General features: G+C 58.7%; 2 long non-coding RNA genes across 2 annotated transcripts; one reads left to right on the forward strand and one right to left on the reverse strand.

Annotated features, from left to right (window-relative positions):
• Positions 1-1195: 1195 nt before the first annotated feature.
• LOC123642803 lies at positions 1196-7698 on the forward strand. Its single transcript, XR_006736519.1, has 2 exons — positions 1196-1877; positions 4698-7698. It is a non-coding gene; the product is annotated as an uncharacterized LOC123642803 (long non-coding RNA).
• Positions 7627-12829, reverse strand: LOC123642802. The gene is made up of 2 exons (XR_006736518.1): positions 12586-12829; positions 7627-11975 (listed from the first exon to the last, which is right to left on the reverse strand). It is a non-coding gene; the product is annotated as an uncharacterized LOC123642802 (long non-coding RNA).
• Positions 12830-21112: the final 8283 nt, after the last annotated feature.

Consider the following 21112-nt stretch of genomic DNA (forward strand, 5'->3'; position numbering starts at 1 on the left):
GCTGCAGCCTGGCCCCACGGGAGCCCCGGGCCCGGGAGCACCCACTGGTGACCTCTGGCTGTCACCGTGCTCGTTCCCCTGCTCCATCCAGCACTGTCTGGCAGGAAGGGGCCACCCACAGCCCACCGGGGCCTTTGATGGGGACGGCTGCGGGGGAGTCCCTGCCGTCCCCCATGTATTCCTTCTCCCGGCGATTGTGCAGGAGCAGGCACTGCAGGCCAGCCTGGTGCTGCGAACAGGCGGGCCGGCTGCCTTCACGGAGCCGACAGTCGGTGGGGGGGGCAGTTCACACACGAGCACATTGAACAGAGTCTCGGGGGTCATCCGTGCCACAGAGGGGGCGAACAGGTTGCTTTGGCAGGGACTGGGAGGAGGTGACATGGAGCTGGCCTAAAGCAGGCGACAAAGAGCAGAGGGACCTGCTTCCAGGTGGCAGGAAGGGCTGGCCAGGAAGCAGCTTGGGATGGCCCAGAAACGGCAGAGGTCACTGTGACTGAGGCATGAGGAGCCGGGGCCAGTGGTGAGCGCAGGCAGGACGTGCAGGCCCCGGGGGGCCCAGAGCTGGGGCAGGGCTTGTGGCCAGGCAGAAAGGAAGGTCGCTGGATGCCCGGGCAGTCACCCCTGGGGAAGACACAGGCTCCTCTGCCTTGAGCAGGCAGGAAACCCCCTCCATGCTGGGGACAGGCAGGTGATGGAGCGGCGGGAGCTCCTCTCCCAGCCACTGGCCAGAGGCCCCCGAGCCCCTCCCCAGGCGGGTTCTTCCCCTGCGGCGCCCCTTCCCCGCCTGGGACCAGTGGGTTCTGCTGTCCCTTTAAAGGGACCTGAGTCAGAGTTAAGAATGAGACTGAGTCACGGGAGGGGAGTCGCCAGGCTGGCCGGGTGCCAGGGCTGCGGCGGGAGAGGAAGCCGGGCAACCGCAGCTGCCTGTGTGTGCGCTGCTGCTGCGAAGAGCAGAAACCACAAAACTCCATTTGAAATTCCACCGTGCAGCGCGACTTGTGTAATGAGGTTACCCCTCATAATGGGGACATTCAGGGCCCTCGCAGGCCTGCGGGGCTGGGGGCCTGCCCCCCCCTCCCCCCGGGACCAGCTGATGGTGATGTCATCTTCCGCTAGGAGTCTCCCCCTGCCCCCCACCCCCGTCCCCTGTTGATTAAGGACTTAAAAAAATGCAGCAGGAAACTAAAGTGAGAGCCAGAACGGAAGTCTTGGTTTTATTTATAGTTGATAACTTACGTCCGGCAGGCTCCACAGGAGGCACAGCAGGGAGGACAAAGAGCTCAGAGGAGCAAGGGACAAAAATGCCCAAACCCCTGGGCTAAGGTGGTGGCTGAGAGCAAGCCTAAAGCTCCCGGGGCCGAGTTCCCCAGTAGCCAAAGCAAAGAGGGGAACAGGGTGCTGCAGAATGACAGCACAGAAAGCGGGGCCATAGGGCCTGGGTCCAGACAAGCCAGGAGACCTTAGATGGATTCTGCTTTCTTGTTGGAAAACGGGGAGAAAAATGCTGAATTGGTCGGGACAGCCATGCCATGCATCCAGCACAGTGTCCGGATGCATTTCAGAGGCTCTGCCAGTCCAGGATCCCAGGATCAGGGACCTCGCTGCCCACCCTCATGTGCCTGGCAGATGTCGCCGACAGACTGCAGCACACTTCCCCAGAGCAGCCTGGGGTCTGCCTCCCAGCCCATTCCCCTCGGTTCTTGAGGGGCCACCGCCGGTGTGCCAGAGTCGGCCTGCAGACTGGACCACTTACTTGCCCTCTGGACTGTGACCAGCTGGGGGAAGGCCCCGATGGCTTCCGTCACGTGGTGCTCCCGGCACCCGCCGGTGCCTGCATGTGGTAGACACACAACATGAAGCTGTCTGGTAGGGCCGAGGTAGGAGGAGGGAGAGACGGGGAGGAGGAGGGAGGAAGAGGAGGGGGAAGGGCAGAGGGAGAGAGATGGGAGAGGGAGCTTGGGCCTTGGGCAAGTCGTGGAGCTTCTCTGGGCCTCCGTTTCCTCATCTGTTAAACGGGGGGTTAGTAACTACGTCCTAGAGTTGTCCTGAGGACTAGATAGGCCGGCACAGGAACCACTCTGCCCCGGGAGTCCTCAGTCAGGAGGATGAAAAGGAGGAGGGGAGAAGGCCTGAGGCTGGAGCGAGGTGGGGCAGGCCCTGCCAGGCCAGGGCCCCCAGCTTCACGCCGCAGACCCCGGGTCCCCGCAGCCAGCCGGGAGCAGTGGGGGCTGCACGGTGTTCAGGCCCACCCCTGCCCTGCACAGTCAGGGCAGCGCGATTGGGCCCCAGCCCAGCGTCGTGTCACGTGCCCTTGGTGCCATCAGAAGTCCTTGTCAAGGCGTGTGCAGAGCGCCGCACTCCTGCGTGGCCGTGTCATTTCCGTGGAGAGTGGGCTGCCCATGCCCCTACCGGCCTCCCCAGCGCCCGCGTGCGTGCAAGGCTCCTCTCTCAGGGACAGCCACGCTCCGCCCTGGCACCTGACACCCTCACAGACACCGATCCCAGGATCCTTTGTTCTCAGTGCCACGCGGTGGCACATCTGTGACCTGCAGATGGTGGTGAGACAGGGGTGACCCTGACAGGACTCTGGGGCAAACTCAAGGGGAGGGCCAAAGAGAGGGGCGTCCAGACAACCCCCAGGAGGGTGACGCCATCCAGTGAGACGAGAGCCCAGGGTGCCACAGGGGATGTTCCGCTGAGCCGGACGTGCAGCTGCACTCCAGGCCCCGCCAGCTCCTCTCCCCCAGGGAATCAGGGAAGGTCTCGCCGGTGCCCTAGTGGGGCTACTCGCATGGTCGCCTGCCTCCAAGGCCCCTGCAAAGCCCTCCCCTGCCCCACCTGCCCATTAGCACCTCCTCCCGGCTGCCCAGGGCAGGCCCCCAGCCACTTGCTGAAGGCAGACCCTGATGTCCCAATGTGCCCCCATTTTAGAGATGGGAAACTGAGGCCAACAGACAAGAAGAGACCTGCCTGAGGTCATCCCGGCAGGTAGAGGTGGAGGTGGCATGAGACCTCAGAGGTCCTGCCTCACAGATCCTCTCCAAAGAGCCCCTGCTGAGGAGCAGGGCAGGGTGTGGGCAGGAGATGCCCTAGCACCGTTGTCTGCTGTCAGCATTTCAGCAATCCCAGATTCTTCCAGCACCCTCCGCTGACTCGACACTCAGTCCTGCCATGGCCCAGCTCTGACTAACAAAGCTTATCCTTTGGGCTGGGGTCTGCCACTGTGACCCCTCAACAGCCTAGCTGAGTTCCTCTGGGGAGAGGATGGGGGCCTTAGAAATCTGAACCTGTCCCTGTTTGATCTTCTCCCTCTGGCTCCAATACTCAGGGTGCCCACCCACCTGTTAAATTATGATGAGCAGACAATGGTGATGATAATGGGGGTGGTGGTGATGATGATGGTGAGGACAGTGATGGGGATGAGGGTGGGGATGATGGTGATGATGATGTTGATGATGATGATGATGATGATGATACTTTGATGGTGGTGATGAGAATGTCAGTGATGTGACATTTTGACGGTGGTAATGATGGTGATGGTGATGGTGATGATGGCAATGGTAATGATTATGATGATGGTGATGATGGTGGTGATGGTGGTGATGGTAATGATTATGATGATGGTGATGATGGTGGTGATGGTGGTGATGGTAATGATTATGATGGTGGTGATGGTGGTGGTGATGGTGATGGTGGTGATGGTAATGATTATGATGATGGTGATGGTGATGATGATGGTGATGGTGATGATGGTGATGATGGTGATGGTAATTATGATAGTGATGGTGATGATGATGGTGATGGTGATGATGATGGTGATGGTGATGATGGTGATGGTGGTGATGGTAATTATGATAGTGATGGTGATGGTGGTGGTGATGGTGGTGATGGTAATGATTATGATGATGGTGATGATGGTGGTGATGATGATGGTGATGGTGGTGATGGTGATGATGGTGATGATAGTGATGGTGATGGTGGTGATGGTGATGATGGTGATGATAGTGATGGTGATGGTGGTGATGGTGATGATGGTGATGATAGTGATGGTGATGGTGGTGATGGTAATTATGATAGTGATGGTGATGATGGTGATGATGGTGGTGATGGTGGTGATGGTGGTGCCAATGGTAATGATTATGGTGATGGTGATGGTGATAGTGGTGAGCAGCACAGGGAATCAAAATGAGTCAAATCCCTGTTTCTATCCACTCTGGAAGAGGGAGACTCAGCGACTAGTATGAGGCAGAGACAAAGGTGAGACTTGATTGTACTGTGATACTTTACGGGCACCTGTTTGTGCCATGCCCTATGCTGGGCTGTCCTCTGGGCTCCTGGGATGGAGCAGAAGAGAGAGATTCTTCACACACAGGTGGTTTACAACGCAGTGTGATTGGAGCAAAGCATGGGGCTATCTGAGAGGCCGCCTGAGTTCTAAGAAGGTGGCCCCGTAGGGCAGGGGCTTTGCTCTAAGTGCTGCAGAGCTGGGAGAAGCTCTTCAGGCACCCCAGGCATAGGCAACAGACAGATGCAGAGGCTGGGGTAGATGTGGGGTCTCAGCTGCTCGGTGTGACAGGTGGGCCACCCTTTGAGCAGAAGCCCCTGGACCTTGCTTCCAGACAGGATTCGTGTCTCAGCTCCAGGCTCTTCCAAAACTGACTCGGATGATTGTTTAAATAAATGCACTACTTTCCCAGCAAATTTTGCAGATGACGAGCTGACGGCCAAATGGGAGCCAAAGGAGACCCCAGAGGATGAGAGCAATGGCCAAATGCTGATCTCACGTGTGCTTCAGGATATCAGGCCACCCTGGCAGTGGACAAAGCCAATGTATATTTTTGTCTCAGGACATGTTGCAAGCTATTCCAGGCTCTTAAGATAAGAAAGTTCAATGACTTTGTCAAATTTCCTAATTTTCCTCAAACACTACTTCAGTTTCGATTTTCGAGCCGGGCTACCTGGCACAAAGCATGCCTGCCATGGACCCCCAAAGCTGCACTGGTAGCAGACATGACTAATTGATCACAGAATCCTCGATGCTGGATGGGGGTGTTTGGGATCTGAGCTACTCTTCTTCATTCCTTCACGGGATGGACTCCCAGCTTTGTCACGAAGCCTACCCGAGGCCCACCAGGGTCTGACCCTCCTCTCTGCCCTCTGGCCACTTTTGGCCAAGACAGTTGGTCTCTCTCTCTCTCTCTCACACACACACACACACACACACGTGCAAAGGAACATGGGCAGAGCGAGGCCGCATGCGTCATTTACCACCTGGAGCAGAGTGCACGTAAACGCGTAGTGGAGGCACTTATCTGTCCTGTCTGATGCTCCGACCCAGGACCCGGGACAGTGCACGCAGGACCTGGCACACTGTAGGTGCTCCGTGAGTGTTTGCTGAGCAGAGGGCACCTGTGGCCCACGCTGCCCTCAGCCCGATCCTGCCACAACCAGGACCTTCTCGCGGCCAGTTCACATCTCAGCCGCCGTTTTGGGCCCTCCCGTTGCATCTCTGTGCCCGGGAAGGGGTGGGGTGCGAGGGGCAGCACTCTCATCCAACAGCTGAGGAATTAGGGCCTGGAGAACTTTCCCTGGAGTCTTTAGATGGCTGCTGAGATAGATTTGCAGGTAGACGCAGACTGCGTGACCGAAGGCGGGGCCGGCTCTCCCGGGGCCTCGGCACCCCCAACTCCACTCCCTCCTCCGGGGGATTAACTGGCATCAAGGGAGAACTTTAGGAAATGGCCATGTTTAAAGGCCCCTGCTTAATGGTCCCTTTAATTAGAATGGGTTTCACTTGACACCGTCTCTGCTGACCTGCAGAGGAGGGCAGCCCCTGCCCGAGTGATCGCGCAATGACCCAGGCATTCCCGCGCCGGGGCCGAGCCCCGTTTGCTCTGCAGAGTTCAAAAGCATGGCTGTTTCTGCAGCAGAACAACAGCCAGAGCCCGGAGTCGCTCCCCTCGGTTCAGGCACCCCTGTGGGAACCTGGATCCGGGACATTCCTCTGGAGAGAAGAATGTGCACGCAGGGGACCGCTGGGCCCCTGCCAAGTCCAGCCGCTGGGCGGGCTCAGCGGGGAGCCTGAGTGCCGGGGAGGACCAGGCTCGAGCAGGGTGGGCCCGGGCCTGCCCTTGGGGTGCCCCTAGCCAGGAGAGGAGGTGGTCCAGGGAGCAGCAGTGTCAGCAAGGTGGGACTTGACGGCAAACCCAAGAGCTGGGGAACCCCAGGGAGGTGCCTGATCCCACCCGGCAGGGCCAGCAGCTTCCCAGGAAGGTTTCTCTGGAGCAGGAGCGCGTGTGCTTGCGTGAGTCTGTGCTGCGGCAACAATAAGCCCGCGCCAGGCGTCTTCACGCTGCGCGCTGCACTCTGCACTCCCGTTATGGTCCTGCGCATCAGCAGAGGGTCTCCTCCAGGGGGACGCGGGGATCCAGGCTGCTCTGAGGCACAGGTCAGTTGAGCAGAGTCTCCAAGGCCACCTAAGCAGCCAGTGGCAGACCCGAGGTCTAATCCAAGCTGTCTGCCCCCAGAGCGGGTGTTCCCACACCAGGTGACTTGCCGAGGTCACACAGCCACCGGGCTGAGCACGAAGCCCACCCGATTCCAAGGCTTCCTCGCCCTCCACTCGGCAGATAGTGGGAACTCTGGAGCCTCCAGCCACCAGGGAGTCACCAGCACACGTCTGAAGTTACACCTTGTGAATGTGGATCTAATTCTCCCCACTGCCATTTTCACCCAGCATTCCTGGGTCTAACACAATTCAGCGTGGCCTGGGGTCTTCCCGACGGCGTTGCCAGGTGCGAAACGTGGTGTCCAGGGGCCTTATCTCAGACGACAGGTGGTAATTTAAGTATCCCGTGCCACCATGCGGAAATACGGCAACAGCCACTGGCCCTGGTCCCCTGCTGAGGGGCAGACGGTCAGGCTCAGGTGGGCACAGGGGTGCCATCGTTCCAGGCCTTGGGGACGAGCCAGGGAGAGTGTGTGTCCCCCACGCACCTCGCTGTTTCCAAGCAGGTCCTCGTGTTCGAGGCCGGTGGCGGCCCTGTGAGCAGGACTCCGCCCCTATCTCATGGACGAGGAGAAGGAGACGCGGGAGGGGCCAGCCGCCTGCCGCAGGCCACCCAGCCAAGAAACGGCAGAACCAGGACACAAACCCAGATACTTGGATTCTCGTCATTTCTTCCACAAATACGTCTTGAGTCAGGCTTACTCAGAGCCGGTTCCGAGAAGGGCTGGAAATAAACAGATAGTCAGTGAGCCTGCACGCCGGCCCTCAGCGCCTCGCGGTCGGAGGGAGGCGGACACGCGTGGAACGACTCACGTGGAACACACCAAGCCTCACACGGGAGGAGGTTCTCACACACGCTGCCACACGGAGGGGCCTTGAGGACATCATGCTGGGAGAAGTGACCCAGTCACCGAGAGGACACCAGTCACCTGTGTGACCCCACGCCTGCGAGGCACGGACAGTGGACGGGGCGCCGGGGTGGGGAGGAAGGGGTGGGGAGCCAGTGTTTAACGGGGACAGAGCTTTGATTTGGACGATGAGAAAGTTCTGGACGTGGACGGTGGCGATGGTTGCACAACAATGCGAATGTATTTAATGCTACAGACTACACACTAATAAATGGCTAAAATAGTAAGATTTATACTATGTATATTTTACCACAATTAAAATGTCTTAAATTTGAAAAAAAAGAAACTGTTCACTTCATTCGCTGGTTCTGTAGCAGGGACAGAAAGCCCACCGTAAGCTGCGCCCTGGGCCCGGGGAGTGTGAGAGTGAGTGCGTGTGTCAGGGCACGTAAGAAGCTGTCCCTGCTGGCAGGTGTGACATCGAGGCCCACACAGCAATCGAGACTGCAACAGAAACAACCGCAGCCGCAGTCGGGGCCCTCCGGAAGCCGGGCACAGTGCGGGACACCTCGCACACGCCCCGCTCCGTTCTCGGCAAGCCCCTCCAAGGCGGTTACTGTGACCCCGTCTGACGGAGGAGGAAACCGAGGCTCCGTGCTGGTAACCTGACCCAGGTTACTCCACCAGTCGGGACAGAGCAGCACCCACACTTCACGCATTAGTGATCTCTCGCTGCAGCACAATGACCCAAACTTAGTGGCTTAACGCTGCAGACGTGACCACTCTCAGCTCCTGTGGGTCAGGGACCCTGGCGTGGCGTGGCTCGGGGTGCTGGCTCAGGCCCCCAGGCGGCTGCAGCCGGGACGCTGATCAGCGCTAGCGCCTCCTCCGAAGGCTCCACTGGAGCTGGAGGACCCGCGTCCAGGGTGGCTGCGCACAGGGCTGTGGGCAGGAGCCTCGGTTCCTTGCTGCGTGGCCCTTCCCAGAGGGCTGCTCGAGAAAGCGAACGTCGTCACTGAAGAAGGCCAGACAGAAGCCGCAGTGCCTTTTGTGACACGGCCTTGAGAGCCCTGCTCCATCCTTCCCACGATGTCCCACAGGTCACGAGGTCAGCCCTCGGGGTGGACGAGGCCACACGAGGATGTGAACGGCAAGCGGCGAGGAGCTTTGGAGGCCCCCTGAGCCTGCTCCCACGCCCAGGCCCGTCCGAATCCCCAGCCGGAAGCCTGCGGTGGTCACTCGTGCAGACGTGCCAGGTGTCACAGGTGTCTAGAGGTGCTCTGGAAGACAGCAGCCTGCCAGGTGGGAGCCCATCCCAAGAGGAGATGGCACCGGTACCGTGAAGGCAGGGGTGGGCTGTGTCTCAACTGAGGCGAGAAGCTCAAACTAGGCCATCATCACATTTTGGAGCCATGGTGGATGTGCGGGCACAGGAGGCATCCTTCCTGGACACACACTGGCTCAGGAGCACACTGGGGATGGAGGAAGGGTGAACAGGTGAATGGCTACACTTCTAGCTGTGGCAGCAAGAGCTGGATGTTGGTGTCAGACAGACCTGAAATGTGTTTACTGGTGTGACCTAGAGTAAGTCTCCCATAGCCACTCTGACCCTCAGTCTCCTCCTCTAAGATGGGGCAATTACATGTTTCTCTCACACAGGAGAGAGATTAAAGCCACACGTGTCAAGGAGCCTAGCATACACCAGAGCCTCGGGTTCAGCCTCTAACCTAGCCCAGCCCCAGCAGCAGGAAGCAGAAACCTCCACAGCCCACACCAGGCCATACTCCGCCACGCCGTGGCCAGGGCAAGCAGCTGACGCTGTCAGACACATCGCACCAGTGGAACATGAGTGCCTGTGTCCCAGTTCAGCCAGAGAGCAAGGGCTTTCACTCCCACAGACACAGATTAGTCAGACGAGTCGCTCCCTCCTGGGTGTGCCTGGTGAGAGGGCCGGCGCGCTTGTGGTTATTGGAATGCCTCATTAATGAGAAATGATCTGGACAAATATTTCACACCTCTCTCTTCACATTCCAGTGGGAAAATAACATTGAACACTGAATGCTCCTTTCAAGGAGCGCTGACAAAGGAAATGGCCCTTCCTTTATCTCAACTGGAAATTTTGTTTTCCTTTTATCAAAGAGATGTTAGCAGTGCTGCTCAAATAAAAAAGGAAAACGCGATTGAAAATGGGCAGGGAGCATGCTAATAAGAAAAAAGAAGGTCCGGATGAACGAAAAATTGCATAAAGAGATTATTTTTCATTAGTTTGGCATTCAGTAATCACAGGCAAAATAAACCTTTCCCCCTCAGTAGGATCAGACACAATTAGATAGTGCAGTCTCTATAAGGAGGATGAATTATATCAGTAACATATTATTTATTGCCTGCATTTCATTGCTACAATGACTCAGCAAAGAGGCTCTGGTATTACCATTGACACTCTAGGGACATGGGGCAGCTGGTTAACTCGTCCACCGTCACACAACTGATAAACCGCAGACTCACGACTCAAGTCCAGCCGGGGGTTTGACCCAGAAGCCCCTGCGTCCCGCCCAACCCCCTCTGCCTCTGGGACAGGAAGAGCAGCTGTCTCTGGCTGGAGAGGTGCAAAGCCAGGGACTGAAAGGATTCATTTTTGGCCAACTTGGTTTTTGTCACTTCTCTAGCCTTGCTTTGAGTCCACTCTGCCACTTCAGGAGCTGGAGGGAGTGACGGACAAGCAGGTACACCAGGTGGGCAGTTGGGTGCTGAACAGGTGCACGGCGGCGGCAGAGCGAGTGGATGGACGCTCTGCGCAGGATGCCGGGGGGCACGTGGGGAACAAACAGCGAGATGAGGGGGGGGGACGCCGTGCCCGTGCGTGGCTGGGGGACGATGAGATGGGATGGGTGGGTGAGTCTGGGTAGGTGGCAGGTGTTGTCCAGAAGGGCAGGTTGGTGGAGGGCAGGTCCAGGCAGGCGGTGCAGTAAATGAGGGGCGGGGCCGTCCCATGCTCGGGGCACAAGAATCAAGTCCCAGCTGCAAGCCTGACGCCCCTTCCTCAGCCGGGAGCCCCGAGGAGGGGAGATTGGCCAAGGATGGACTTGGTCAGAGACCTGCCTGAGAGGACAGGTCTTTTTTGAACACCTGCTGCCTTGAAATCCAGACTCTGAGAGGTGGGAGGGGCCCCGAGTAGGGAAGCTCACCAGCCAGCTCACCAGCCAGACCGGTGCCAGGGCCCGCCCTGCCCAGGCCTGTCCCCTTGCCTCCTGGCTCTGACCCTCACGTGGGCTCCAGCCCGAGCTGAGCCACCCAGTGACCTGGCCCATCCTCACCATGGCCACGACAGAGGCCCAGGAGAAGGAGCTGTGGGCTCCCTCGATACTGCCACTCGAGACGGACGTGCCGGTGCCGGGCCACTGTCCCATCTGGGGGGCCAGCTACGGGGGGACCCTGTGAGGCAGCCACGTGGCCATTTCCAGGGGTCCTCAAAGACAGGAAGGCCCATTGACCCTCAAAGGCCCTAGGAGCATCAGGAGCGGGGGGTCAGTGACAACTGATGACCCCCAGTGGTCCCACTGCTTGGCCAGCACTTCCTGTGCATTGACCGTGAGTCAGGCACCGCGCTGGGTGCTGAGGACAAGACGTTCTCCTCCATGCCCCTGGGAGCCCCGAGCCTACATACAGCTGGCACTCAATCTAGGTCGCCTGATAAAGGACAGTCCTGCCCTCCGAGAGCTCCCAGGCCGGTCACATTTCTCAGGGTGCCTCTGGGAGAGGAGGACCTGGTGGGCCCCTGTGTGGCTGAGGCTTAGGGGTCCCCATTTCCATTCACCTCCCCCTTCGGAAGGGGTGCTCGTGGCAGCAGGGACACCTGCTCTTGCTCGCCCTGGTCTTGAGTGAACCAGGACCCTCACCGCTTCCCGGACCATCCCCGACCCGAGATCATGGAAAATAACACCAAACAGAACTCTGGGAACCGACATGCTGTGTTCCTCTCGCACCTTTGCCCGTGGCTGGGTGTGTGTCCACTGCCTTACCTCCTTCTAGCATATTCTCCAAAGGTCGGTTTGGGGACCCACTTGCCCATTTTGTAGGAGGAACCGCAGGCCGCTGCTAACGGTGTTCTGCTGTGCCGTGGGGCGTGAGGACTCCCACCAGGCCATTGCGCTGCACGTCTGCATCCTGGCACCCAGCAGCACGCTGCACAGCTTTGCTGAGTGACTACATGCTGAGACTCAAGAGCACAGACTTAGGAACCAAGGGAAGCTGAGTCCAAATCCTGACTCTTCCCTTTATTGGCTGTGCAACCGGGGGCAAGTCACTTAACCTCTCTGAGTCTCAGGTTAACTATTCTGCAAAATGAAGATCACAGTATTACCACAGTAGGATCATCATGAGGAATCAGTGAGACAACGTTTGCAAAATGTGTGGCACGGAATAGGTGCCCAGCCGGTGTGGTGGGACTTCAGACTCACCTGCGGGAGGCGGAGGCCCCGCCCTCCTCACAGCCCCAGCCTCGGGCAGGTGACTGCAGAAGCTCCAGGAGCGAGGCCCTGGGAGCGTGGGAACTTCCTACAGCATGTTTGTCTTGGGCTGCTTGGGAGGGGCTGCCACCTCTGTCAGCTCCACATGAGCTCCTGCCAGGTCGCCCAGCGTGAAAGGGAGGGATTGTTCCCGTGACCTTTGCTTTCCTTGTCAAAGGTGACTTGGGCCTGGGACACAACACAGCCTTCCCCCCTGCACCCCACCAAAGGCCAGGCCAGCCCTGGTTCCCCACCCGCAAAGGGATCACCTGTGCTGGGGGTCCTACAGCCTCATCCCTGCCAGCAGGGATGAGGCTCTGCAGCCACAGCCCTTCTGTCCCCACCGCCCCCCACCCTGAGCCAGCGGCCGGCCAGGGCTCCTTCTCTGCCCCGCTAACTCCCGCCACTCCCAAGTCCTCTGCCCTCTGTGCCCACAGTACCCAGCACGGGACCCAACCCAGGGTCTAGGGCTCAGACATCAAGCACCCCAGCGCAGCTGAGACCCCCACCCACCCACCCAGAGCAAGGAACCCTCCCCTCCTCCCACCTGCACTCCGCCCTGCCCTGGGAGGGCGCCCCTTGCTGCTCTCTAGAGGGGGCCACAGGTCTCCATATAGTGGGAGTCACCACCAAGTTTTATCACGCTGCCTCAGCCTCCTCTGCCCCTGGCCACGTGACTGAGGGTCAGAGTCATCCCTCTCCCAGCCCCCTGCCTACTGCCCACCTTCCCCACTTCCCTGGTCGCCACAGGGTGTGGCAGCTGCGGAGCCTTCCGTAGACCAGCCACACACAGCTGGGGTTAAGGGCGGCCTCGGATCACGGAGGCTCCATTTCCGATTTTCCAGAAGATGCCGATTATTAATGATCATTGTTCTATCCTTCTGGGGCATGAAAAAGCAGGTTCAATTCACAACCGGAAAAGCAGCAGGTCAGGGTTCCCAGAGTATGAAATGTCAGCCTCCAGCGGCAATGACATTCACCCGAGGCACTAAAAATAGACGCAAACAGAAGCCCCAGCCTCCGGAGGCCGGAGGAGCAAGGTGAGCGTGGGGCCGCAGTGACGCTCGCCAATGACATCCGCCACCGCTCGGCGAGGCCGGGCCTCTCCTGTTTTTTCTTCCTTGAGAGACAAAAAGAAAGTGAACTTGAGAAGGATCAGCCAGAGGGACTTTGCTCTCTTGAGTCTGACCTTCGGTGTGAAATTCAGGCAGAAAGGAACACTGCCTTGGTACGCGACCACAGGGACAGAGCCCATCACCCACCAGCCCGGAGTTACAGAGAATGCTCATCGCGTGTCCAGCTCCGAGCCAAGCCGAGAACCGGCTACGCAGCTGCTTGAGGCCGGCACAGTCCAACAGAGCTTTGTGATGGCTCTGTATCTCCCTGTCCAATCCGGCACCCACTAGCCGCTTGTAGATACCAAGTGCTTAAAATGTGGCTATTGCAACTGAGCAACTGAATTGTCAATTTTATTCTATTTTAGTTTATTTAGACTTAAAGAGCCATATTTAAATGGTGGCTAGTGGCTACCAGATTGGACAGCACAGTTTTAGGCTCTAGGGGAAAGAGAGCTGCGATTGATTAGCAATGTCTGCCAGGGACACAGACTGGGAGGCTAAGGCATGAAAGCTGCATTACTGGAGGACCAGGGATCTGGTGCAATCAAGGTCACCTGAGGCCTAAGTCAGTGATTCTGGTGCCTGCACAGTTTCATTGTTTAGGGCAAAAAGTGTCCCTGAAGTTTAGTGCCACCCCCGCCCTTCAATCTCATGGTCTTTAGTCCAGGCAACTGCAAGTGTTCTACCTGGTTTCTGTCTTCGTGGGTCCCATGTTTAATCTATTTCCCACATAGCAGCCAGAGGGATCCTTCCGCAATACCAACACAGCCCCGTTCTACCCTTCTCAAAACCCTTGGTCTAATCCTCCACCGTGGCCACCAAGACCCATCCTCAGCCAAACCTCTCGGGCCCAGCCCCTCCATTCTTCTCCATGTCCCCCAGCACAGACCTCACCAGTGCTCTGCTCCACTGCACGCTGGCCCTGAAGGCAAGAGCCATCTCTTGCCCCGTCCTGCCACCCCCACCCAAAGCACAGGCCCTGAACAGGCCCCAGCGAGGCCTCGTGTGATTCCAGGAACTCCCATGCATATCTTCTTATTCTGTCCTCACAGTAATGAGACAAGTACTGTCATTTCCCAGTTTTGCAGATGAGGACACTGAGGCTCAAAGTGAGAAAGTGTTTGGCAGAACAGTGTTTGACAGAAGAGAAGATAGCAGATCTGAGACTCAGACTGGGTAGGTGTTGCTTCCAAACTTGGCTTCAGCACAGGGGCTGTGCTGAGAATGAAACCCAGGTCATGGAGCACCCAGTCCAGCCTTTCTCCCACTGTTAACTCAATAAACGTTAGGTGATGGAAGGGAGGGAGGGGTGGAGGGGCGGGTGGGTGGATGTGAGGATGGATGAATGGGTGGGTAGATGTATGGTTGTGTGGATGGAAGATGGGTAGATGGATGGGTAGGTGGATGTGTAAATGGATGTGTGGATGGATGGGTGGATGGGCTGATGGATGGATGTGTGGATGGATGCATAAATGGCGGGGGGGTAAGTGGGTGGGTAGTTGGGTGGCTGTGTGGTTGGTAGACGGGTAGATGGATCAATGCACGGGTGGATAAATGTGTGGACGGATGCATGCATGAATGAATGAAAGGGCCACAAACACAGCAAGAAGTGAGGTAGAAGGTCATGAATAAGGAAGGTGGTGAGACAATGGCCTGCCTTTCTCTTAACCATTTTTCAGGTATATCAAAAAATTAGGTCATGCAAAAAATTCTTTGAGGCTTTTGTTTTTGCAGAGATAAAGTAACTGGCAAGCTGTGCATATCGAGCAAGCCCTGGGCTGTGCACGGACCTGCTTCCCGCCCTCCCCCCGCCCCCTCCCCACCCCCGCCGGCTCACTGGACTCCTCCCTAACGCCGCTTTCCCATGGGAAGGCTGAGAAACAATAGCAATTTCTTCTGAATGGGACTCTCCCCTGAGCCAAAGAGTAAACAGGAGCGAGCAGAGAGCTCAAGTCCATGTGTGACTGCTCGGCGCGATTACATAACCAGGACATACCTGGGAGAGGCACTGATCCAGGGGATTTTAGCAGGCAGAGGGGAGGCCTGGGGTGGGAGGCTGGCGGGAACGCCCCACGCAGGAATGGCTGTGCTGGGAACTGGAGCCAGGCTGCTCAGGGAGGGAGGGCGCTCAGTGTCACTCGCTGAGGGCTTTCTCACACTATGGCAGGACTTTCACACCATCCTTTTCCTTCTTCCCTCCCCTGCTGCCTCCCTCCCCTCCATCAGAGCACGTGTGCAGCTATGCTGTCAACTGTCCATCCGTCACCCCCCCCCCGCCCCTGTCCCCAGCGGTGTTGCCCTCTCTCCGTGCTGGCCCTGCGTCAGGAGAGGTGCCCCAGGGAAACGAGGCACGGTCCCCGCCTGCAGAAGAGCCGATTTCCGATGAGGAAGGAGACACAGATGTCCCCACCGGGATACGTGCAGTTTGCAAACTTCGGGCGTCGAGCCCTTCCTGCACGTGGGGCGATTGCGCCTTCCCACGAGACAGCTCCGAGCTGAGGTCACTATCCGCCTGTGGCAGAGAGGAGATGAGGATCACAGAGGTGCTCTCAGCATCCCGGGGAGGGCTTCCCGGAGGGGACAAGGTCCCCAGGTGTTCCCCAAGCAGAGGTGCAGAGGGGGCATCTCCAGCGCCCCAGCCGTGTGATGGGGAAGCAGGGAGAGGCTGCCAGCCTCGGAGCTCCAGCGCCAAGGGGCTGGGGAAGGCCCCAGGGTGCCTGGGCAGAGCCTCGGCCAGGCCAGGGACGACAGGCCCAGACCGGCGGCTCAGCCCCGGAGGGCAGGTGCAGACCAAGTCCAGTCCTTCACACGACGTGAGGCGGGCACCTCCTCCTCTCTGAGCCAGGCCGCCCCACCTATGCAGTGAGGACAGCGGGAGGGTGACGGCGAGATAATATGCTGATGCCACGCCGGGCACCTGGTGAGCCCTTAGAGACGGCGGCCCTCGTTGATGCCGGACTGAGAGTGCGTGTCCCTCCAGTGACACTGCACGGAGAGTCCAGAGCCCAGCAGACTGGCGGCGGGGGAGGCCCTGTGCCTGTGCATCCTTGGCTGCCTGGGCTGTCTGGGGCAACCGGGTCCAAACGGACATCACCCCAGGGACGGGCCCCAGGGTGCGAGTTGCATCACGAAGGAGGCCTCCCTCTCCCGCAGCACCCAGGAGCTGCCAAGCACCACGCTGCCATTACGTAAGCCACCTCCCCTGCCACCGCTGGCCACCTCGTGTGTTTCCAAGTAAATAGAGTCCTGTATTTACCTACCATGGAGAAGGCACAGGACTGCCTGGTGGGTGGGGAGAGATGAGCTCAGAGCCCCCAGCTGTGATTTCTGTCAGTCTCCAAGTGCACAACATCCCATGCACGCCAGGAGCTGGGCGTGGGTGGGGGGGCCGGCAGAGGGGCAAGGGGAGAGCACAGCCACAGGCCCTGGGTGGCAGGTCTGGGTTGCAGAGCCAGCCCCAGCTGGGAGGCAGGGGGAGGCCAGGCCAGGGCCACATCTAAGAGGCAGGGCCCTGATGGCCCCAGAGGCCTCCCCACTGTTGGCACCCGTCAGCCGCAGTGGAGAGACACGTGGCCATCTTACAGCCAGGCCAGGGCTGGGAGTCTGCAGGGACAGGCCGTGGGGCCATCCCCACCCACAGTAGCTATTCCTCCAGGGCACCGACTTAGTAAGCACTTGTTACATTATAAATAAACATACATGCTTTATCTTTACTTCCCTTAACGATTTAGATGTTCCTATTCCTGTTTTACACAGGAACAAACTGAGACACAGACAGGCAAACGACCGGCCCAAGACCACACAGCTGAGACAGTGGAGTCAGGATTGGAGTCCAGGTCTGTCCGGCCAGGAGTTATTTCCAATGAATATGCTGCTCTCATATTTCATTGCAGTGTTTTCGTGTACCATGTTGGGTAGTCATACAAACCAAGACGTGCCATTCATTACTCTGGGCTCTGAGACTGTCGCATGGCAGCCTGTGGCGTTATCTGTCCATAGATTGTTGGCCAGATCAAAGATAGGTGAATGGACAGCCAGACAGATAGAGGGACAGATAAGTGAGGGCCATGTTTATGAGCGGGGTGGGAATATGAGGGGATGGACAGATGGATGGAAGGGAGGAGGATGGCCTATAAGCAGATAGACTGGTACTTGGACTAATAGGTAGATGAATGTTGGATAAATGCTCGGATGGGTGGATGAGTGAATGGGTAAGAAATAGATAGGAAGATATAGACAGATAGAATGGGTGGATGATTGAAGTGATGATGAGTGACTAAATGGATGGATGATGGATGATCGAGTGATAGATGGATGGACAGATGGATGATGGATGGATGGATGATGGAGGGATGGATGGATGGATGATGGATGGAGGGATGATAGAGGGATGGAGGGATGGATGATGGATAATGGATGATGGATGATGGATGGAGGGATGATGGAAGGATGCATGATGGATGATGGATGGATGGATGTTAGAGGGATGGAGGGTTGGATGATGGATGGATGGATGGATGGATGGATGATGGATGGACAGATGGATGATGGATGGATGGATGATGGATGATGGATGGAGGGATGGATGATAGATGGAGGGATGGATAATGGATGGATAGATCGATGATGGATGAATGGATGAGTAGAAAGACCTTTGAATGACTGGTCCAACAGATGGATGGAGAGATGGGCACAAAGTAAATGAATGGATAAATGAGCCAGTGGACACTACATGAATGGCTGTAACGAAGGATAGAAGGCTGAATGGTGAGATGGATGGGAGGTTAAATGCGCAAGTAGGTGGGTGACTCCCCTTCCAATCTAATTCTAGTTGCAGAAGAGACTCTCAGACATCCAATGCCTACCCCAAGCTGAGAGGGACAGCACCCTTTCCAGCTCTGTGGTACGGGTGCTGCTTGAAGATCATCAGGTCATCTCATGGAGCCAGTGTCCCCTCTGCACAACCCTGTGGCAGGTGGAAGGTGTAGCAGTGGCCTATGCAGGGCCCTGGCAGAGGTATGGAGGCTGCTCTTTTCTCTTCCCCCACTGTGCCAAGCCACGGGCTCCTAAGTCATCGCTACCAGCTATGACTCCCCTCACCTTTTCCTCTCCTCCCACTGAGCCTGGGCAGCTCCAGGTGGACGAGAAGCCCCTTTCCCCACCCCTCTGACGAAGCCAGGGAGAGAGCCCTGGACTAGAGACAGGAGGCCTGGGCATGTCCCCAGCTCTGACACTAGCCTGCCATGTGACTGGGGAGGTGACACTGCCTGCTGGGGCCTCTGCCACAGGTGGGCTGTCAGATTGCAGTGGGGGCATAGGCGGAGAAGCCTGGAGTTGCTCTGTGGCAGCCAGACGGAGCCCTCCCCACCCCCGGCCATGGCCCGTGGTGCTCCCCCCGCAGCCCCAGGACTTTCTGGACCCCACTGGCTGGGCCCATCTCCAACGGCCCTTCCAGCTTCCGCAGACTGAGACACGGCCCAGAAACAGAGCAGCACGGCCGGAGGAGGAAAGGCAGCTGAGCAGAAAGATGCTTGGTCTGTCCAGGCTCCTAATGCCACCTGGCTGAGAGCATGGCCAGGCCCTGCCACGCTCCAGGCATCGTGTCCCCATCTCCACCCTGAGCTCACTTTGGAGACTGACAAGGGTGAGAGGCTGGTGGCTCCTGGGCCTGGCAGGGAGGGGCCGCAGCAACAACAGAGGGGGATGGGAGCCACGGCAGGCCGAGTGTGCCCCAGAGCCAGGCAGGGCACTGCGCTCCCAGCCTGGGGTGGGAGGACAAGGGCACCCGTGGGAGCAGGAGGCCCCGGCAGGCGGAGGGACCCAGGGTCCCTACAGAAAGCCTGTCCCCTCTTCCAGGCTCCTCTGCCTCACAGGACAGAGGGCTGGGGCTGGCCTCCTCCCATGGGCTGCCACCATCTCAGGGCCCCCGTGGGCCCCCAAGCCCGTGCCTTCCATGGCCCAACTCAGAGGCCTGGGACAGGCCCGGGAGGGGCCGGGAGGAGTCGGGGGCTCGCTGTTCCCAGCACAGCCTGCCCGGGCCGCCCGGCCCCACTGACGAGCCGTCAATCGCTCCCCGAGAGGCAGCACGCAGGCCTTGGACCTTGTCAATCTGCGAGAACAGACGAAGCGGAGCTGGAGTGTTCCCACGCCAGGACGGCCACCATGGAGGGGCCCGGGCGGCAGGATCCACGCCCGTCCCAGGCTGGGGGCCCCGGCTCCTCCTGAGACCCTGTGCTCCCATTCCACACTTGGCAAACCAAGCCCACCGGGGACCCTCACCATCACCCCCTGTCACAGGGGCTGCTTCCCCAGTTCATGGACCCTGGCTGGGGGTGGGGAGGGGCTGCCAGACCTACCAGAGGCTGGGAGACCTGGGCAGAGCCTCCAAGGACCACTCTTCTGGAAGTTTCTGGGGTCGCATGAAGCCTGAGGCAGTATGGCTGGGACCAGGAGGTAAGCCTGGTGGGGGGCCCTCCTCACACCCACACCTCTGACCTGCCTGCTGTGGCCTGGGCAGGGGGCCCCCTAGGTGACACTCCAGCTTCCTGCATGGATGTCTGAGGCCCCACTTTTCAGAATCAATCTTCCTACCTGGCGAGAGATGAAAAATGCAGACATTTTATAGATAAGAAAGCAGGCTCAGAGAGGTTAAGTGACTTGTCCAAGGTCACAGAGCAAGGAAGGGAAGAGCTGGACTTCAAGCCCAGAACTGTGCCCTGCACATAGCAAGTGCTGAATGAGTGAATGAGGACTGCAAAGTCCCTGATCATAACCACCAAGATCCTGTGCTGTCCCTGTCGGCTGCCAGCCGGCTGGGGCCCAGCTCCTGCTCTGGAACCTCCAGGAGCCAGGCGCTCACTACTCACTTCGGGACACATGACCGCTGTGACGCTCCCCCCGACACACACCCTGCCTGTTGGGAGGCCGGGTCCAGCCCGGAGCTCACATAGATGACTGGCTCACCCCGCACCCTGCCAGAAGCAACCTTCAGGGCTCCCCTGCAGGTTCTGAGCTAAACCCCCAACCCTTCCCGAGTGCCCTGCACCCGCCGGCTTCCTTGCCTGCCCCCCAGCCTCTCCCCTGCCCCCCAGCCTCTCCCCTGCCCCGCCCCACGTGCCGCTGAGGCTCCAGCTGGTCTGGCCCACTCAGGCTCTGGCTGCGCCCAGGTCGCCCCAGCTCTGAGGCTGGACGGGCCTCTCATTTCCCGGCCTCCTCTGCACTTGAGGAGCTACGGTGTTGCCACCACTGCTGGGCTCAGGCCCTCTCTGCGCCCCTATGTTTTGCTCCCTTCCCAGGCAGGATGAGGGGAGCCCCCAGCCTGGGCCTCCCCCAGGGGGAGCCTGAGCACCCCTCTGTCCCACTGGAACTGCAGAGGACCCGGGCACAGGCCAGGACGGAGCCCACTGCTCTGGGAGGCCCAGACGTCTTCCTTCCCGTCACATGGACAGAGAGAGGCCCCCACCTGAGGGAGCGGATGCCCCTACGGCAAGCAACATGGAGGATTCGGAGCATCCCTGCCCTCCAGCCCCGTGGGGGAAGGGGCAGGTAGAAGCCACATCTGCAGCGTGACTCAGGGGCAGCACCTAACCCATCCGCCAAACGTGCCCACAAGCCCGAGGCTGGAATAAAGCTCTCAGATCACAGATGCCCTCGAGGCCTGGGGGGAGCACGGACCAGCCCGGTCACCGCTTCCCAAAGTGTATTCCAAAGCCGACGTGAATAGGATCAAGGAAGTCCGGGAATCGCTGGATGATGCAGTCTTTACGGAGGACTGGTGGGGGCCTTTACCTCTCCAAGAGGAGAGAGAACGCCATTTCCCAAACTGATTTCACCTCGGAAGTCCTTTTCCTGGAACATCTTAGAGGACCAGTGTTCCCTGGAACCCTCTTTGAGAAGCACAGCCACAGCACTCCTAAAGTGCTTGGTTCCTGTGCTCCAGCCGGCGTGTGCCCGGGGTCAGGGGCGGAGGCCCAGGGAGCTCCAAGGACCAGGCAGGGGCCCAAGCTCAGTGATGGATGAGCAAAAGGCCCCTGCTTGGTCTGACGTGGCCTCTCTGGGATGACTCAGCACCAAAGCCCACGACGCCACCAGCAAAGATGTGCGGGGGCCCTGGGAACAGCACACGGCCCCCGC

The sequence above is a fragment of the Lemur catta genome, chromosome 7 (genome assembly GCF_020740605.2).
Source record: "Lemur catta isolate mLemCat1 chromosome 7, mLemCat1.pri, whole genome shotgun sequence".
NCBI classification, from domain to species: Eukaryota; Metazoa; Chordata; class Mammalia; order Primates; family Lemuridae; genus Lemur; species Lemur catta.